Consider the following 19,420-nt stretch of genomic DNA (forward strand, 5'->3'; position numbering starts at 1 on the left):
CCCGGCGTCCGCGGGGACGCGCTTCCCGGGCTGCGGGGTCGCGGGGCGCCCGTGGCCCCCCCCCCCGACCCGCGCGCGGAGGGAAGGGAGGAGGGGCCCCCCACAGAGAGGAGACCCCCCACACTCACACACACTTAGGGCGGGAATTCGAGGCGAAGCACGAAACGCTGGTGTCCATCATGACAGGTCAAGGGATGGCTGAGGCCTGAGGTGAAAGTCAATGGAAGAGTGACCAAGGGCATGGGCTCTGGCGGCAGCTTCCCTCGCTTTTCACTTCTGGCACAACTGCTCACCAGCTATTGGGCAGTAATTTTCCCTACGCTCCAGTTTCTTCATCTGTAAAGTGGCATGGATAATAAAACCTGCCTCAGAGGGTTACTACCTGGAACAAGCGAATCCTTGGTAGCAAGTGCAAAAGAATCATTTGTTCAATAAAACGCCATTGCTCCTGATAAAAAAAATCACTGTTCTGTCATTTTTCAGCAACTTAATCTAAGGGTTCAGATCAACTCTGAATTTGGGCTACTGTGTACGATCCCAGAGCTGCTGAAAACTTCTCAGATGTTCATCTTTTGTCCCATCTTTCTCTAGGTCAGCTTTCCTTTTTTGTATCCTCGAAATTGTCAAGAGTTTTAATCTCCAGAGTCTTCCATTAAGAGGTGCCATAAAAAGATGAATGATGTAAAATTTCCAACACTGTAATTAGCTGACAGTTAAATGATTTATTGAGTAGAGTTAGAAAAGTTAGGGTGTGCAAATAGCTAAAAGGCTTCCTGTCCTTGATTCCAGGAACTAGAATTACTAAAGCTGGCAACTCTGCTTGGTTGTTATTATCTCTCTTTTCCAGCTGGTGAAAACTGACACCAAGAAACTAGGTGCTGTGTTTGAGACAGAAGGGATGGAAGGAGGAGCCAGGGTCACAGGCTCTTCTCTAGGGTGCAGACTTGAAGAACTGTGCATAAGATTAGGTCTTACGAGGGTTCTAATGCCACTTCAAGGTCCTAAGTATTGTGATGCTATTTGAATACTATTTAAGAAAATACAAATTAATACACCCGTCTAGATCTTCATTCAGTTAACCCAAGTATGTAAAGACAAGTGTTTATTTTTATTATATGGATACAAAAATATCAAATACTTTGTTGTATGAATTGGGGTAAAAACAGCAAGAGTTGACAAGATATGGGAAACTTCTCAAGAGCCAAACACTTCTCCAAAAGTTATGGAATGCTCTGATAAGTAATCACTCCGCTTGGGATACTCTGAATTTCTGAGTGGCTGGAGCCCCCACTGGCTCACCAGATAGCTTTGCACATGGTAGGGCCTCAAGAAAAGCTTATTGTCATATTTGTGGTTGAACTCTCATCATTTAAGGGAATCTTGGGAACCACAGTAACACTCCAAGGATGTTACTCAAGGGACATCACTACAAACATTATAAACATAAACCCCAAGTCACGAGTTAATGAGTTAATGGGATTTTGGATGAAGAATCCTGGCCACAGGCTTATTTGGCAAAATGAAGTGGAAATTTCAGATATGTTTTTCCATAAATTATATGGGTAATTTTTTTAAACTTTATTTTGGACTTAGTTATGAGCACCACTGGTTCAATTTGATACTTCAATAATAGCACTGAGATGCGGCAGTATTATTAAAGTTCAGAAATCCCCCATTTTCCCCCAAGTCAGTATAGTCAATGAGTTGTGTCACCTCAACATGACACCTGTATTTGAGTTAGGTATAATTTCAGGGGCTTGCCATAATTTTTATTGCTAGCTATCTTAAAGGTATTGTTAAACTATAAACACAGATTTTTTGCTTTATATCCCCAGCATAGTAGTTGATGTATGGTGGGCATGCAAATTCACTTCTATGGTTTATAATAAGCACAGAATTTTCTAATGATTATTATGGAAATATTGAATCATTTTTCTCTAAATCAGGGACGGGCAACTTTTTGTAAAAGTGGAAAGATAGTAAAATGAAAGCAGCTATAGTCAATATGTAAAAGAATAGGTGTGGAGATGCGCTACTAAAATTTTACTTGTGGAATAGGTGGATTTGACTCACAAGGGGTGTATTTTGCCAACCCCTAAGTAATTATAATTATGTTTTATCAGTTCCGTGGTTATATCCACCATATATTTCCAACATCAAATCCAAGATATTAAAATATCTTTTAACTAAAGGGAAAATAGTTATTAACAACAAAGCACTGAAAGTGAAAAGATGTATGTAGTGACAGGTTATGTTACCAATTAAAATATTTTACAAATACCAATGGTTTAGAATTATATCTCATGTATCATAATAAATAAGACAGATGGATGTTTGCATTTTATTTTTGCAAAAGTTATACATTATGCTAATTAAAATACTTTAAATGTTGCCAAAGGTAAAGTCTATGTTTAAACCCCCCACAGGATGTCTTAGTAACTAAGGTCAGAAGTACAACTTGTGGTCAGAACATAAGAACATAAGACATACAGGGAAAAAAATTCTGCAAAGCAAATCATTCATCTTTCACTCTCATCTCCCGAATGTGGATGAAAGGGTAGCTGTTCGGAGTTTCCCGTAAATTGAGACTTTGAAATGTGAATCTGTGGTTATTTGGTCCATTTATTATTTTTTTAAGAGGGGTAAGCAGATAGTTTCCTGGAGGAAAGGGGACTTTTTTTTAAAGATTTATTTATTTATGCATACAAGAACTGAGGTCTAGGCCAGAGGTGTGGGGCTGGAGGGCAGTGAGAGGATTCACCAGAGACAGAGTGGGAAGCAGAACTAGCAGACTGACTGAAATACACTGCTGAGGGGAGCAGTGGGCGAGACAGGAGAGGTCTGCTGTGCTACGTGGGTTTCTCTGGCTGGGGGATCGAATTCATTCCCGGTGGCTGGCGATAGCTTGTAGTGCTAAGGCTTTAACCCCTGTGCCACCAGGGAGGCCTAACTTCCCCCCCCCCCATTAAGCTGTGGAAAGCCTTACAGTGCACATTTTCATCCTCAACTTATTTCACCTGTACTTTCCGAAATTCAAAGGGAACCAATGCTCTTCCATTGGTTAGGAAAGTCCACTCCAATGACACTGCCTATAATTTTTCTTCAGAGTGGGAAAAACAAGATCAGTTATCCACGTTCCCACTGTATGTGAGAAAGCACTGGATAACCAACAGCCACACTGACACTGCTCATATTAAAAAGTTATGTTTGTTTCAAAGAGAAGTTATTCATTGCAGAGAAAGAAAAAAGAACCCACAAAAGTCCTGTGAACCCCATAAAATTGTATACAAGATGCATACACACAGTTTATTACCTATAACTATGTGAGGTTGTCTTATTTATTGTTGCACCCAGGTTTTACCTGTTTCCCTCTCTTGAGAATGAGATGCCAGTCATGTCATGAGACTGGGGTCCTTTTCACTCTTCTATGCCTTGGAATATATGAACATTAGACAGAATCAGTTCTCTATAAGTAACTGTTGGAAGAAGAGAAGGCGGGAAGGAAGAAGAAGAAAGGAACAAAGGAATGTGAATATCCAGTTTTTCTGGGCAGAAATGTTTATAATTTTCTCCTATGCTCAGAAAAGGCTGTGTTATCTATAGTTACATACCAAACAACCCTAAAACCAAAGACTTAAACAACAATTTATTATTGCTCTCATGGTTCCAAGGCACCTAAGAGGTCCTCATTTGGATTTCTCCTGGGATGGCTCAGTTGAGGTTCAAGGCAGCTAAAGTAAGTTCAGTCTCATAGCTAACGGTTATGTTGGCTGTTGTGGGGGCACAACGGAGGTTGTCATTCAAATTACCTATATGTGGCCTCTCTGTGTGGTTTGGGTGTCTTTCAAACAAAAAAAAAGAAAGCATAAATGACTGGTTTCCAACTACAAAGGCTGCCTCTCATTATCTCATCTCCTCTGCTCATTGCTCACAAGCTACCCTGTGCCTGATTACATACCAAAATTGTTACCGTGGTTTGGCAGAAATCTTTAATGATGCCTTATCATTTAGAAAGTGTCTCCTTATATTTTTATAGCTTTAGAGAATTTCTTCTGCTTGGTCAACTTACAGTTGTTATATTTGAATTTTTTATTTAGCCACGTCTTGGATGTCATGTCTTCTTCTTAAAGATTCATTAGGCGGAGTAGCATTTAAAAGCTTTTGGTCTCCATTAAAACTTTTGTCTCTGTATATGATTTTGACTTATCTTTTAAAATTTTGAGCACATAAAGCTATATAATGTGTGTGATAGCTAGTCTTCTAAGATCCCTGCCCACCATGAGTTGTGCCTCAAACATTCACACCCTTTTTAATCAGGGGTTTTGAGAACAGGCCTAGAGTCTGAGCACCCCAGGCAGGCTCTATCTCAGTTCTCATCTTCTGGGAGGAAAGAATTCAACATCAAGGCCAAAGACACAGAAAAGCAAAAGATTTAGTGGTAGATAAAAGGACAGGAAGGCTCTCCAAGTGGAGCGGAGTCCCAAGTGGGTTGCCACTGAGGTGGCAAGAAGAAGGTGCTTTATGGGTAGAATGAGCAAGGAATGGGGGTTTGGTTGTTGGGTATCCCCACATTGTGTCTCTTGCTGATTGGCTGGGCCCCTGAGGGGTCTCCTAGGCTATCTAGGTCCACTGACTGAGGTCCACTAAGTCTGTGGGGTCTTTTAGGTTGCCCAGGTCCACTGAGTTTGCCCACATTACCCTCCTACCTTCCTGAAACTAGCCTTGGTATGTTGCTCTTGCACTCTCCATTCACACTGATAAATGGACCTAGGGCTTGAGGTGTGTATGGGGGGGGGGAAGAAGAGGGGGAGTAAGGGTTTGCAATCCTTGTTCTTGTCTTCCTGGAGGAAAAAATTCAACATCGAGACCAAAGACACAGAATAGCAAGAGATTTATTGATAGATAAGAGGAAGGACAGGAAAGCTCTACCCTTGGAGAGCTCTCCCACTAATAAATGGACTTAGGGGCTTGGTGCGCCCTCTTCCAAACTGACTACCTATAACCATTTCCTAACTTCCTCCTTCACTTTTACATCATCCTTCTCTTGAATTGGGCTGGACATTTGCACCCCCCCCCACCCCTTGACCAAAAGAATAAGGTAGAAGTGATGCTAAGTGACTTCTAAAGCTAGATCAGAAGTCCTGCAGCTTCCTGAGAACCACTTTGTTCTCTGGAATACCTAACCTTACTTAGCACACTTCCTTCCAGAATTGTGCCACCATGCTGAAAGATGCCCACACCACACAGAGAGGCCTCGTACAGGTACTCTAAATGACAGCCTCTGTTGAGCCCCATGCCAACAGCCAGCATAACCATTAGCCATAAGGGTGAGCCTACTTGGCCATAGAGCACAGACAAGCCTTCAGCTGCCCTGAGCCCCAACTGTGCCAACCCATAGAAACCCCAAATGAGGACCTCTCGGGTGAACCTGATCAACCGATAGAACCATGACAGCAATAATAAATTGTTATTTCCACCACTAAGTTTAGGGTGGTTTGGTATATACCTACAGATAACTGAAATAAGTTATTTCCAAATAAAGTAGTAAAGTTATACTGAGCTATATTTTAGCCAAAATTTTAATAAATAAATAACTTTATCAAAATGAACAGAAATGTATTCAAGGGTAATTTATAGAACAAGGTGAACTGTAACAGATCCTCAGGTATTAAAGGGCATGTTTTCATTACTAAAGTTGCTGATATTGTCTGGTTCTTTTCTCTGAGATGAGATGATAAGCAAGGCATTGTGAAACAACATAATGACCCTTAACCTTTTGGTGTCTGCAGAGTAAATATACTTGCAATTTCATTTGACTTAAATAGACAGGAAATAAACCCCACATGCTTTGATTAAAAAAGGAAAGAGAAGAGTGGCCACAGTACCCAGAGTAAAAGACTTAAAATAAGACAATATTTTTTTTCTATTCAACTTCTATTTTCTAATACTTCATAAAAAGTACAAGTTCGTAGTTCCTAATCTGCAATTTTGAAATCCACAAAGCTCTGAAAACCAAAAATTCTCCCCCTAAGCTTTGAACCTAAACTCATTTGGTGGTAACTGAACTTTCCCCATGGCCTTTATCTTGCTTAACGAGAAGGTTCATTTCACTGCAGAACTAGTAATGTGTCTTATTACAAGGTCCTGGCCTATATCCCACGTTTGCCCCCCTATAAGTAAGATGCAGTCTATCTGCTGAGTAACCCTTCTGCAAATCAAAACTTCTGAATTCCAAAACACTTCTGGTGTTTTGACTTTATGGGACACCCAAAGTCAATCTTTTCTTGTAGGGGGAAGGCCAAATACATATAGTGTGAGTCGCTCGGCACTCTCTGAATTCAACTACTGCTTGCCTCTGACACCTAGATTAGTGTGTGACCCTTCACCTTAGTTTCTTCCTCTTCAAAATGAAAATAATAATAGAAAATACCTCTTAGTTTGTTTCTTAAGAGAACCAAATGTGATTATGGATGTAAAATGCTTAGCTCGATGACTAGTAGTAAACACTCAACATTAACTTTTATTGTATTATTAAATGTAAGCATTTTATAAATTCAGTAAAACTAATACTATTTCAAATAGTGCTCTGTGAGGGAAAAAAAAAGATTCAAGCCATCACCACCAAAAAGATATTTAATACAGAAAATCAGATGAATACAAAGTCTTTGGAAGGAATGGATGATGAAGGTTGAGAGCAGACCCCCACTAACTTCCAGTTATTCCGTATTAGCTATAGCCCTAATGTCACAAAGCTGCTGTAACTCAGAGATCAAAAATTGCAGTAAATGGCAGGAAATCATTACCAATATCCTAGCTTCCTTAGAGCTTAGAAGCTGGTGCCTGTCAGAGACACTCTTCGGAGTCTAGATTCACTGCAAAAATTTATGTCAGTTGCTGATGTTTGGAGAAAGAATGACATGTCGTCCAAATCCCAAGAGTGCATCTCACTGGCAGAACCTAAACTTTATCAGAATATGTTGGCAAGGGACTCTGGGAAATGCAGCCTCTGAGATATAGACAATACCCAACACAAATAACTTAATAATAAAAATTTACATTTATAAAGCACTTGGCATAAAGGCTCTATGAGCTAAGCAGAAACTATAGTTGAGAGGGACTGAGTGATGTGTCCAGAGTCTCCTGAACACAAAAACTCGGGTCCTCAGATTCCAATCTAGAGAGTGTTTCTTCATACCTGTATGTCTACTTCTTCTCCCCCAAATCCTCATACCATTTATATTATTTATTTATTTGTTTGTTTATTTATTTGTTTGTTTGTTTGTTTGTTTTACATGGCAGAACTGGGGTATAGGCCAGTGGTGGGAGGCGGGGATGTGAAAGGATTCACCAGAGACAGAGTGGGGAAAAGAACAGGCAGATTGACTGAAATACACTGTTGAGGGGAGCAGCAGGAAAGATAGGAGAGGTCTGCTGTGCCATGTGGGTTAGCACCCTGGCCTGGGATTGAACTCAGGCCTTAATAGTATTAGCACTGTGATTTAACCCCTAGGACACAAGGGAGGTCCCTACATTATTATTTATTTATTGTTTTTCTTGAAGTTGGCTCACATTGCTACTTAAATCAATTTAAAGAGAAATTTTGTATCACTACCTAAAATATAATGCACATCACTAACATGGAAGACAGGTGTCATATAACATATACAGAAGCTAAAAGTAAAAGTGAACACACTGAAAATAAGAGTGATAGTAAAGCCACATAGAGAACATTGCCCACATAGGGCTGAAAACTGCTCTATCTTTGTGGGAAAGGGAGATTAGGATGTGCTGGGGATGTTAGACATACAACACTGAAAACATTAGCAGCAAATATACTCTCACTGATATGTTCACAAGGACTAAAAGGTGATGGAAATCTCTAAAAAAGAATTAGATTTTCACTATGTGAAGAAATGTAATTTAAAGTCTTGTCCATCTTACCATCATGTAGAATGCCTTCCACACTTTCTGCCTTATCAATGTTGAAAGTTTATCTGAGAATCAGAGTAATCATTAATCCGAATTTTTTTGTTTTAAGATTTATTTATTTATTTATACAAGCACTGGGTACAGTCAGAAGCGCAGAGGGTGAGAGAATTCACCGAGCCAGAGCGGGGACCAGAGCAGGCAGAAGGACCGAAATACACTGCTGAGGAGAGCAGCGGGCAGCAGGAGAGGTCTACACCCCATGTGGGACCCTCCTCCGGTGGCCGGGGAGCAGCCGGGGATCGAACCAGTGCTGCAGAGGCTGCAGGCAGCTTCACAACCCAGCACTCAACCGCTGTGCCACCGGGGAGGCCCTAATCCGATTTTTTTTAAAGATTTATTTTATTTATACAAGAGCTGGGGTACAGGCCAGATGCGCCCGAGGGTGAGAAGATTCACCAGAGACAGAGCAGGGAACAGAACAGGCAGACTGACAAAATACACTGCTGAGGGGAGCAGCGGGCAAGACAAAAGAGGTCTGCTCGCCATGTGGGTTGCTCCGAGGCTGGCGGGGATCCAGCCGGCACTGCAGAGGCCGCGGACAGCTCCACAGTGCTGCGCTCAACAGCCTGCGCCACCAGGGAGGCCCCAATCCAATTTTGAAAACTTGGTAGCTGAGTATAAAATCTTATATTTTCTTTCTCTGTATAGAAGTTTTTTTGGGTTTTCTTTTTTATTTTTTTTTTTAAAGTATTATTTATTTATTTATTTATTTATTTATTTATTTATTTATTTATTTATACAAGCACTGGGTACAGTCAGAAGCGCGGGAGGGTGAGAGAATTCACCAGAGCCAGAGCGGGGAGCAGAGCAGGCAGAAGGACCGAAGTACACTGCTGAGGGGAGCAGAGGGCGGCAGGAGAGGTCTGCGCGCCATGCGGGACCCTCCTCCGGTGGCCGGGGAGCAGCCAGGGATTGAACCGGCGCCGCAGAGGCTGCCCACTGCGCCACCGGGGAGGCCCCGGGTTTTCTTTTTTAACTTGAGATAATCCCAATTGTTTATTTTTACTTTTATATCCCTTGTTAAGGGGTTCAAATCACCTAACACACTTTCATTATTGTTGGCTTGGAACCTATCACCAAGGTTTTCTTCTGTATATTTTGTTGTTGTGGGTCTTATGTCTACATCTTTAATCCACTTGGAGTTTATTTTATGTGTATGGAGTTAGAGAGTGATCCAACTTCATTCTTTTACATATGGCTTTCCAATTTTCCCAGCAACACTTATTAAAGAAACTGTCCTTTCCCCATTTATGGTCATAGCTTCTTTATAATAGATTGATGGATTAGGTATTGGATATGTACATGGATTTATTTTTGGGTTTTCTATTCTATTCCATTGATCCCTGTTCTATCTTCCTATTGTTGAACTGTAAGAATTCTTTATCTATTCTGATTCTTATCAGTTTTAAAAATACTTTCTATATTCTGTAGGTTGCTTTTCACTTTATTGTTAAAGTGAACAAAGTCTTCAATTTTGATGAAGTCCAATGTATCCATATTTTCTTTTGTTGTTGTGTTTTTAGTGACACAATGTCAGGATACATAGTCAAGTCTAAGGTCATGGATATTTGTGTAGTCTTCTAGAGTTTTATGTTTGAATTCTTGTATTTATATAGGATTTTTAAAGCATACTATAAAATTTTCATAGAAATGGTTAAACCCATTAGACTAACTCTATAACCACTGACACTCACCCTTAAAAAACTCATTTTTTATTTTTATTTTTTTTAAGATTTATTTATTTTATACAAGCACTGAGGTGCTTGTATATATATATATAAATTATAAACTTTATATATATATAAAAATTATACAGGCCAGAGGCATGGGAGGGTGAGAGAATTCACCAGAGACAGAGCAGGAAGAAGAACAGGCAGAAGAACTGAAATACACTGCTGAGGGGAGCAGTGGGCAAGTCAGGAGAGGTTTGCAGCACCATGTGGGAATCTCCCTGGCTGGCCGGGAATCAAATCGCACTGCAGAGGCTGCGGACAGCTTCACAGTGCTGCGCTCAACCCACTGCACCACCAGGGAGGTCCAAAAAACTCATTTTTTAAATAAATGGGTTTCTTGGGCCATGTGTGTGTATATATATATTCTATATATATTCTATATATATCAACTATATATAGTTGATATGTATATATAGTTGATATGTATATGTGTATATATGTATGTATATGATATATGATATCTATGTGATATATATCATATATGTACATATGTGCATATATGTATATGTGTATATATGTGTAGTGTATATGTATATATACATGTGTGTATATGATATATGTGTGTATATATGTATATATAGTTGATAATGATGTGTCAATGTAGGTTCATCGATTGCAAGAAAAGTACTACTCTGATGGAAATGTTGATAAAGGAGGAAGTTATTTATGTGTAAAAACTTTTAGGAAATCTCTTCCCCTCAATTCTACTGCAAATGTAATACTGCTCTAAAAAATAGTCTATCGTTTAAAAATCTAGGGCTTATTAAGTATTGATTTATTAATTTAACCAATACTTAATAACCCCCTAGATGTCCAGTACTGTCAATCCAACACACTATAGTATCACCTATGGCTCCTAACCTCATTGAACTTTATTTGTGTTGATCAGAAAAAATTATCTGTGCTTACCCTTTCCAGACAGTGTAATTCTCTATTCCAATTAAGAGCTCCATGTCTCACCCAGAAGGTTGCTAATGACTATTTTTATATAGCTTGGGATATTCTTCAATGGAAATGTTTACTTCCCTTCCCGCTCCTCTTATTCCTCCCCCTCTTTCTTCTTTTTCTTTTCTTTTCTTTTCTCTTTCTCTCTCACATTTTACAGGTTAAGACCATATACATTTAGAATACTTATATTTTCATTAAATAGAGAAGCATTTCCTACAGGAAAACCTCACACCTTGATGGTGCTCTAATTCGAATTAGAGTTTCTGGTTCTCTGCTAACTGTTAATATAGTTATCTTGCTTAAAGTAACATGGAAATCTCACATTGACATGCCAGCATTGTGTTCTCATTTGAGTAACGTTGACAAAAAGCTTCTAGAATAGCATTCTGACTTGTTTCTCAGGGTCCTGTCTGTATAAACATGTATGTGTCCACATATGCGTGACAGTACATGCCTATCCTGTATTTCCACAAGCCATGTCACTCAGAAATGTAGACACCCCAGTCCTCCCCAAGGTGTACCCCCCTCCCCATAGCTTCTCAACTTTCAACTACAGCTGCATCCACCATCTTCTCCCTGGTCTGATTCCTGACACCAACTCCCTGCATTACCTGCACTCCAGGAACGTCACCTGGGTTCTCAGTTCCCCATAGAGTCTTTATAAATGCTTCTTTTATTGCTCTTTTTTTCACTAGAGTCCATTTCCCGAGTCCCCAAATAAGAATCCATGTGAGTATAATATGACAGATAGACATTGGGACACATTCAGAGATAATATGACAGACAGACATTGGGACACATTCAGAATCACTCCTTCTTTGTCCATGTCCTTAAACAAGTACACGTTGATTCTCACTTCCATTATGCTACCTCTCCTTTGAGATCAGGGTCTCTAGAAGGCTTTCTAAATCCTAGGGTAAACATAATGTTTGTGTGTTGTATAAAAGATGTATAATTTGATGCTCTTGTTATAGAATGATTAATCTCATGTGAAGGTTGCAATCAGTCACTGATCAGCCAATTACCCAAGAAAGAGATGGAGCTCTCAGAAACTGAAAGCACAGAAAAGAGAAGTAGGAGTTATATTTCTGTGGGGTATATGCAGACAGTCTACCAGAGCAGTAACCTGAAGTAGGATAAAAAGGATTGAAGGAGCTATTAAATCAACAGATTTATTGGCTGAAACAAAAAGCTTAGTTGAAGTTGAAACCAATACACACACACATCACAGCCCAGAGCCTACATGGTATTCCAAAATCCAGGGCACCGATGCTAACAAGATGGTTCATGAGCAATCCAAGTTGATAATCACTGAGACCAACAGACAGTTATCAAAGTAAAGAAGAGTGAGTCAAATCCAATAGTTCACACTGAGAAATGATGCTGGCCATGAGGGGCAGAACTTAAAAAAGAGAGAATGGACATTGAGTAATTCTGGGGCTATGCTTGATGAGCAAACTCTGGTTGACATGCAACACCTCTGCCCATTCTATTTGTCGTCCCTTAGAATTTAGTGGTCTTTGAAAGCCATCCTGTTTCAATTATATGTAGAGGGGTTTTGTTTACACTGGGGGTAGGATGTTCATGGAAAATCTCTGTGACCATGGTGGTAACAATGGCCATCACAGCAGAGAATCACAAGGAAAAGTGACACTCCCATGTTTCATGGGAGGTTGAGTGACACTCCCTTGTTTCATGGGAGGTTGTTTAGTCCTGCTGCCTGCCACATCCTCTGAATGTATCAGACTGGAAATAGGTTAGGACAGGTATCTGAACAGTAGCCTAGTCAAGATAGCAGTCTAAACCAAGGGTGGGGTCCTGAGAGGCTATGATACAGGTTAAGTGGGTCACAGTAATGAGTGGGTGGAATAACATGGCAGGAACAGATACACCCTCATCAGTCATCTCCCATTGTAGTGTGGAGCCACACTGCTTTTCCAGCTCCTTGTGGTCCCATGACTGAGTTCTGCTCAAAGTGGGCAGACAAGGTGGACGCCACTTTCAACCTTGGTTCATAGAAACCTCCCACAGGCATTTCTTTATGTTCTTTTCTCATTCCAGAGCAACTTTGGATCAAGTGTGGAAGATGGCACAAATGGAAAGAGCTGGGTTCCCTGCATCTCTGCTGGAAAACGTGACTACCTGGCAGGAATACCTAACTGGATTTTACCCAATTGTCAAACCACTGAGATTTAGGGGTTCATCGGTTAAGCAGCTCACTCTGCCTTGCAATTTCCTTTATATGTAGAAGATGCCCAGAGAAGCCAGATGGGAAAGCAACAGTCATCAAGGGTGCATTTGCCACCAGCCTCCCAGTGGAATCCCCTACTTTGCGTCCCCCACAGGCTTCCACTTTTTCCCTCACCGTCATTTCATAGCACAGTTTCCTGGAATAGCAGTTGGCTCATGTTTTTTCCACTTCCTCCCACTCACTCCTCAATCCATAAAATCTAGATCTTCCTCCAGACTCTGCAGAAATTGTCACTGTTCTCGTAGCTGTCAAATCCAGTCAAATACTTGTCCATCCATATGGAGTAGATTTAAATATGCAACAACATGTAAACTTAAAGCAATGTTATATTTATGTTTTCTCTTCCAAATATTTGTCTGTTTTTAAGCATCTTTTCTCACTGGATAGGAAGGAAATCCTATCACAGACACTGGGGTTTTCTTCCAGATCTGGTCCTGCGAGGTTAAAGAGCATTTTAGATAAGACAGAGCACTAGCATTGGGTGATCGGTTCCTACACCACTAGAGTGACCTGCTTCTTGTCCAGTCCATATGCTTCCCTTGGGGACGAGTGACCACCTGCATCTGTTCTAATCAGGATACAGTGTACACTCTCTGGATTAAAACCATGGTGCCTCCCTAAGTATACATTGCTTTGCTATTGCCATCTTCCCTGTAATACTAAAAGGAAATATCCTGGGTCCCAAAGTCTAAGAATCTGCAGGTTCCAATATATTCCCCCATTCTCTTAGACATTCTCTTCTCACTAATAATGTACTCCCAATTTTATAGTCTCCTGGCAGTCCTTCCTCTACTGTCAATAATCCAACTAAAGGAAATTCTTGATCTACAAACTCAAAATCCCCAGTTGGGCAGGAAAAAGGTAAAAATATCTCTCCCCAACATATCCAATTCTAAGTTGAAGCCATAATAGATTATTCTGTAGAACTTGCTTGCTTGAGCTATCTGAAGCTCAAAACCACTTTCCCTCCCAAAAAAATCTCTCTTCCTTTGAATCCTGTGAACATTCTTCCTGAGTTACCTTTACTGTGGATATTCTTTCTTAGTCATCTTTGTTATACCCACCTCTAAATCCATGGTTTTCTTTTTATTTCTTTTTTAGTCCTAAAATTACTTTGAAAGATTATGCATTCTCCTTGTACATTTCTAAGTTGATATTTAAAACATTTTATTCTGTCTAGTTACAAAGAATCAAGTTTCTAGTGTATCATAGATATCAATATTTTAGACTAAAACTGTTTCATCATTCTTTTTAAAATAACTAATAGAATCAACAAAATGTGGTAATTTGTTATAAGTTACTATTATTCAAATTTAAAAATACTTAGCCTCTTTTTCAACCATTGGCATTTTTATGATTCCACTTTCCCTTTGATATCATATTTTCTATCTCACCAAATTTGACCCTAATGAAATGTATTTTATACTATACAGCTTTTTATTGCTCACTCTCTTACTTCTCTGGGGGGAAAAAGTGTAAGTTAAAATGTGCTGTATTTCCCATCATGAGTTTCTAAGTATTAGACTTCTGAATTGAGTTATCTTTATAATGATTATTGATTGGCACATAATTGGCCAAAACAACATAAATACTCTAAATTTGATAAAGAATTGTTAAACAGAAAAGTAAATTTTCCCCAGTTTTACTGAGGTATAATTTACATCCCCAAAATACACAATTTTAAATGTATATTTTGATGAGTTTGGGCAATTGAATTCAATTACAAGCCAATACCACAATCAAAATCAAGATAGAAAAATATTTCTTCTACTCCAAAAGGTTCCTCTTGCTTCTTGTAGACAGTCCCCAAACTCTTATCCCTACCCTAGAGAGCTGCTGATGTACTTTCTGTCACTATAGTTTTGCCTTTAAAAATATTTTTTAAGGCCTCCCTGGTGGTGCAAGGGATTAAGACGCAACCTATGAAGCTAACCACAGCCACCACAGCACAAGTTCAATCCCCGGCCAGGGAGCTACCCACATGGTGCAGCAGCCCTCTCCTGACTCACCCGCTGCTCCCCTCAGTAGTGTATTTCAGTCAGTCTGCCTGCTCGGTTTTCCACTCTGTCTCTGGTGGATCCTTTCACCACCCGCACCTCTGGCCTATACCCCCATTCTTGTATGCATAAATACATAAATTTAAAAAAAAAAGCTTCACATTGAAAAAAATACATTTTTACTGGAAATTGTATAGTCTGAATGTTCATATCTCCCCCGAAGGGAACCAGCATCATGAATGGAATTAATGCCCTTATAAAAGAGACCCCACAGAGGGCCCTAGCTTTTTTTTTTTTTTTTTTTTTTGAGCCCTAGCTTCTTTCACCAAGCAAAGACATAGCAAGAAAGTAACATCTATGAGACAGAATGTCCTCACTAAACATGCACAATCCTGGACTTCCAACCTCTAGAACTGAAATAGATTTCTGCTGTTTATAAGCCACCCAATTGGTTATAGCAGCACAAATGAACTAAGACAGAAACTTATGGGGATGGAGAGAAATAGAGATATATAGATAAACAAGTAGTTCCCCCTAGTTTGGTCATCCGTTGGTAAATATTGCTTGTTGCTAGAATGAGACAGGGATCAGTATCAATTGTACTCTACTTCTATTTCTAATTTTTACAGATGTCAGCTCTAAGAAACTTTATTTACATAAATAAAGGGATAGGAAAGGAAGAAACTTTTGTGTATTTACATCTCTTAAATCTGCCAAAAATCATAGAATGATACATAATCACAAACTACTTGTGATGGCTTAATAGCTGACAAACCATTAAAGTCCTGCCCAAGCAGGAGACCCTAGATTCATTGGTTTTCTCACTATCAACATCTATATTTCCAATACCTTTGTTTGAAGCCAAAGAGTTATTCTCTCCACTGGGATAAAGCAACATGGTCCTACGAAGACTGTTCCTTTCTTTTGGATAGTGGAAGAAAGACAAATGTGAAAAGATGAGAAAGAACATGTTCCCCATTCCTCAACCCCCATCTCAGGAAGAGAAAGTGAAGGTAAGACTACAAATGGTAGTATCTAGAAATGCATTCCCTTAAAGCATCTAAGCTGGGCCTCCCTGGTGGCGCAGCGGTTGAGCGCTGGGTTCCAAAGCTGCCTGTGGCCTCTGCAGCACCGGTTCGATCCCCGGCTGCTCCCCAGCCACCGGAGGAGGGTCCCACATGGCGTGCAGACCTCTCCTGCCACCCGCTGCTCCCCTCAGCAGTGTACTTCGGTCCTTCTGTCTGCTCTGCTCCCTGCTCTGGCTCTGGTGAATTCTCTCATCCTCCCTCACTTCTGACTGTACCCAGTGCATGTATAAACAAAACAAACAAACAAATAAAATAAATAAATAGATAAATAAATAAATAAAACATGCCTCTAAAAAAAATAAATAAAAATAAAGCATCTATGCTAATGTACCACTTAGAAACTGTTCACACGCCCCTAGGAGTACAGGAGATCCTGCAACAATGTCATTTCATCCAACATCATTTCGTTACAACATTGACAAGGAAAAACAATCCCAGCTGACACTGAATAGATTGCTGTTTTCTGAGGGCCTACAATTCTGTTATTTCCAAGAACCTATGGACAATAATAAGTGAGGACTTACTGTATGTTATCCCAGTTTAGATACCTCTGCCTTAAACAGCAAGTATTAATTTTGGTTCAACCCCAGGTCATCTTCATCTCCACTAGCTCTACATATTCTCAAGTTACCTAATCACAACATTGGCTTCAACTACCACAGACAGGCTGATCATTCCTAATCTCTTCCCTTCGGTTCAGACCTCTATCCAAAGTCTAAGAACTATGTATTCAACAGACTGTTCTACAGCTTCATTTTCCACAATTCTGACTTAAGTTTTATAGGCTTTCTTATATGTAATAATGTCTTCTATCCTAGGTTTATAAAAAAAAAGAACCACGTAAATTGAATTAGAAACAGAGTAGCTAGCATTTTTCTATCACCTTACTGTTTACAAAGTGCTTTCGTCTATGTACATGTATATATAGTCTAAAATTATAAATGACTTTTACAGTAAATGTTTGTATTTTATAGATGTATCCTAAGACTCAGTGAGATAAAGTAAAAATTCAAATACATTCTAAAACCTAAAGGAAATGAAAGATTTATTCTCTACCTTGACTTAGTTGGAGAGAAATTACTTAAATGAAGATATTAAAACCAGTACAAGCCTATGCCAAACTAATGTTCAGCTAGATAATACAAAGGATATTTTTCCACTAGTTTTAATAAAAGTGGAAGAGATTTAAATCTATGTCAAGGGACTATATTTCATTTCCTTGTGGAAACATGAAAAAATTAAAATTGGTCGACTGGGAAATAAATTAATTAGTCCATAGTACCTGAGAAACAAAACAATATGTTGAATAACTATCAATTATTTAAGGGTTGTTCACCCAGAAACAGGAGGTTAGAGCTATCACTTCATTGGCTTCCTTCCAACTATTTAATTCTATACAAAAAAAAAAAGTTAAGTTTTTCCCATGCTTTGTTTTGAACATAACTATTCATTAAATTTTGAATTCAAATTGAATTTCCGGTCTTGAGTAAGGTGTTTGCAGATTGTGGGAAAAAATGTCTTACGATCTATGCATCTTGAACAAGTGTTATTTATGACAACCCCCAGGCAAAAGAGTATCTTGGGGGTTATTTAACTTCCCATTCACCCCAAGATAAAAAAAAAATTATATTTTCCTAAGATGATAGTCAAGAAGTGATTAAGCCATCTTTAAAATATACTTCTTTCCAAAGAGACTGGTGGTTGGTATTGGTAGAAGATGGAAGGAGGGCAAAATGGGTGATAAGAGTCCAAAGGTACAAATTTAAAATAAGTCACGAGGATGTAATGTACAGCATGGTGACTATAGTTAATCATATCGTATTACCATACATATTTGAAAGTACTGAATATGATACATATTTGCAAGTTGCTAAGAAAATGGATCTTGAAAGTTATCACAAGAAACTAAATATTTGCAACTATGTATGGTGACAGATGTTATCTAGACTTATTGTGGTGATTATTTTGCAATATACACAAATACTGAATCATTGTGCTGTACACCTAACACTAGTACAATGTTTTGTGTCACTTATACTTCAATAAAAAATGAACTTCTTTCCATATAGAGCTGTATCCTTATCTTTAGTCTTAGATCTTATTTATCATTAGCTGAGATGTCTGTATTTATCTTTATTGGTTTAACTTCACACATAAATCAAAGTGTTTGGTTATTACTGTCATTTCCATTTCCATTGTTCATACATTTTCAAACATTGGACACATAATTCTCAGTTTTTGTTGGCTGATAATGAAGGAGATCTTCTCTAATACCATATGTTTTACCTGGCAAAGAACTGCAAAGGTAAAATACAGCCAGTCAATGAACAAGGAGCAGTATGCTGTGCATAAAGGAATGGATGCATTCCAGTCCAACTAATTTGAAGTCATATTTCATGCTTGAAATCTTTGATTCCATTTTTAAATTGGAAATGCAGAAACTCTGCTTCAATTTTAAAGGTGTCAAAGGGAAAATGAGTATCTACAGGACCTGCTAAATTCAAATATCCCCAATTCCATTTCTGGACTTAGAATTGCATCTACTATTTCCAGGTCAGCTAGTGGCTGGTCCTTTGAGGGGTTCGGAGTTCACAAAGCTGAGGGAGCAGAAGACCAAGTGTGAGATGTGCTGCACACTAATTCATTTCTGTTACTTCTGCCACCCAGCTTCTGGCTTTACCAGATATGGGAGGGGAGCCATTTATTCCCACCTTTGAATATCACATAAGATTGTGACAACCTCAGTGGCACCAACAGTACACAGGACATTACCAATATCCCTGACTATGATAACTTAAAACATTTTTTAATCACAAAAGTAATGCTTATGGGCCTCCCCGGTGGCGCAGTGGTTGAGCGCTGGGTTGCGAAGCTGCCCGCAGCCTCTGCAGCACCGGTTCGATCCCCAGCTGCTCCCCGGCCACCGGAGGAGGGTCCCACATGGCGCACAGACCTCTCCTGCCGCCCGCTGCTCCCCTCAGCAGTGTACTTCGGTCCTTCTGCCTGCTCTGCTCCCCGCTCTGGCTCTGGTGAATTCCCTCACCCTCCCACGCTTCTGACTGTACCCAGAGCTTGTATAAATAAATAAATAAATCTTTAAAAAAAAAAGTAATGCTTATTACAAAAACTTTAAACATTATGGTGGTGTGAAAAATAGAAAGTTAAAGTTCTTCACACAGTTCCTTTCCCCATAGGAATTCACTGGTAAGAGTTTGAAGTAAACCATTTTATGTCATACCTATTTCCATGCATTTATGCATTTACACACACACACACACACACAGACTTCTTTAAAAGTCTAAATGGTATAAACTTATATCATTCTATCATTAAGATTTCATTTAACAGCATAGTTTAGAGTTCATTTTATGTCATTATAAACAGAACAACTTCATTCCTGTTAGGCATAGTATA

General features: G+C 39.3%; 1 protein-coding gene across 2 annotated transcripts in view; it reads right to left on the reverse strand.

Moving 5' to 3' along the window:
* The window catches only part of USP6NL (USP6 N-terminal like), a 229,592-nt gene that overhangs the window by 133,999 nt on the left and 76,173 nt on the right, over positions 1-19,420 (reverse strand). The window lies entirely within an intron of this gene.

This window comes from Talpa occidentalis, unplaced genomic scaffold, assembly GCF_014898055.3.
Source record: "Talpa occidentalis isolate TD23 unplaced genomic scaffold, MPIMG_talOcc4v2.1 talOcc4.14, whole genome shotgun sequence".
NCBI lineage: Eukaryota > Metazoa > Chordata > Mammalia > Eulipotyphla > Talpidae > Talpa > Talpa occidentalis.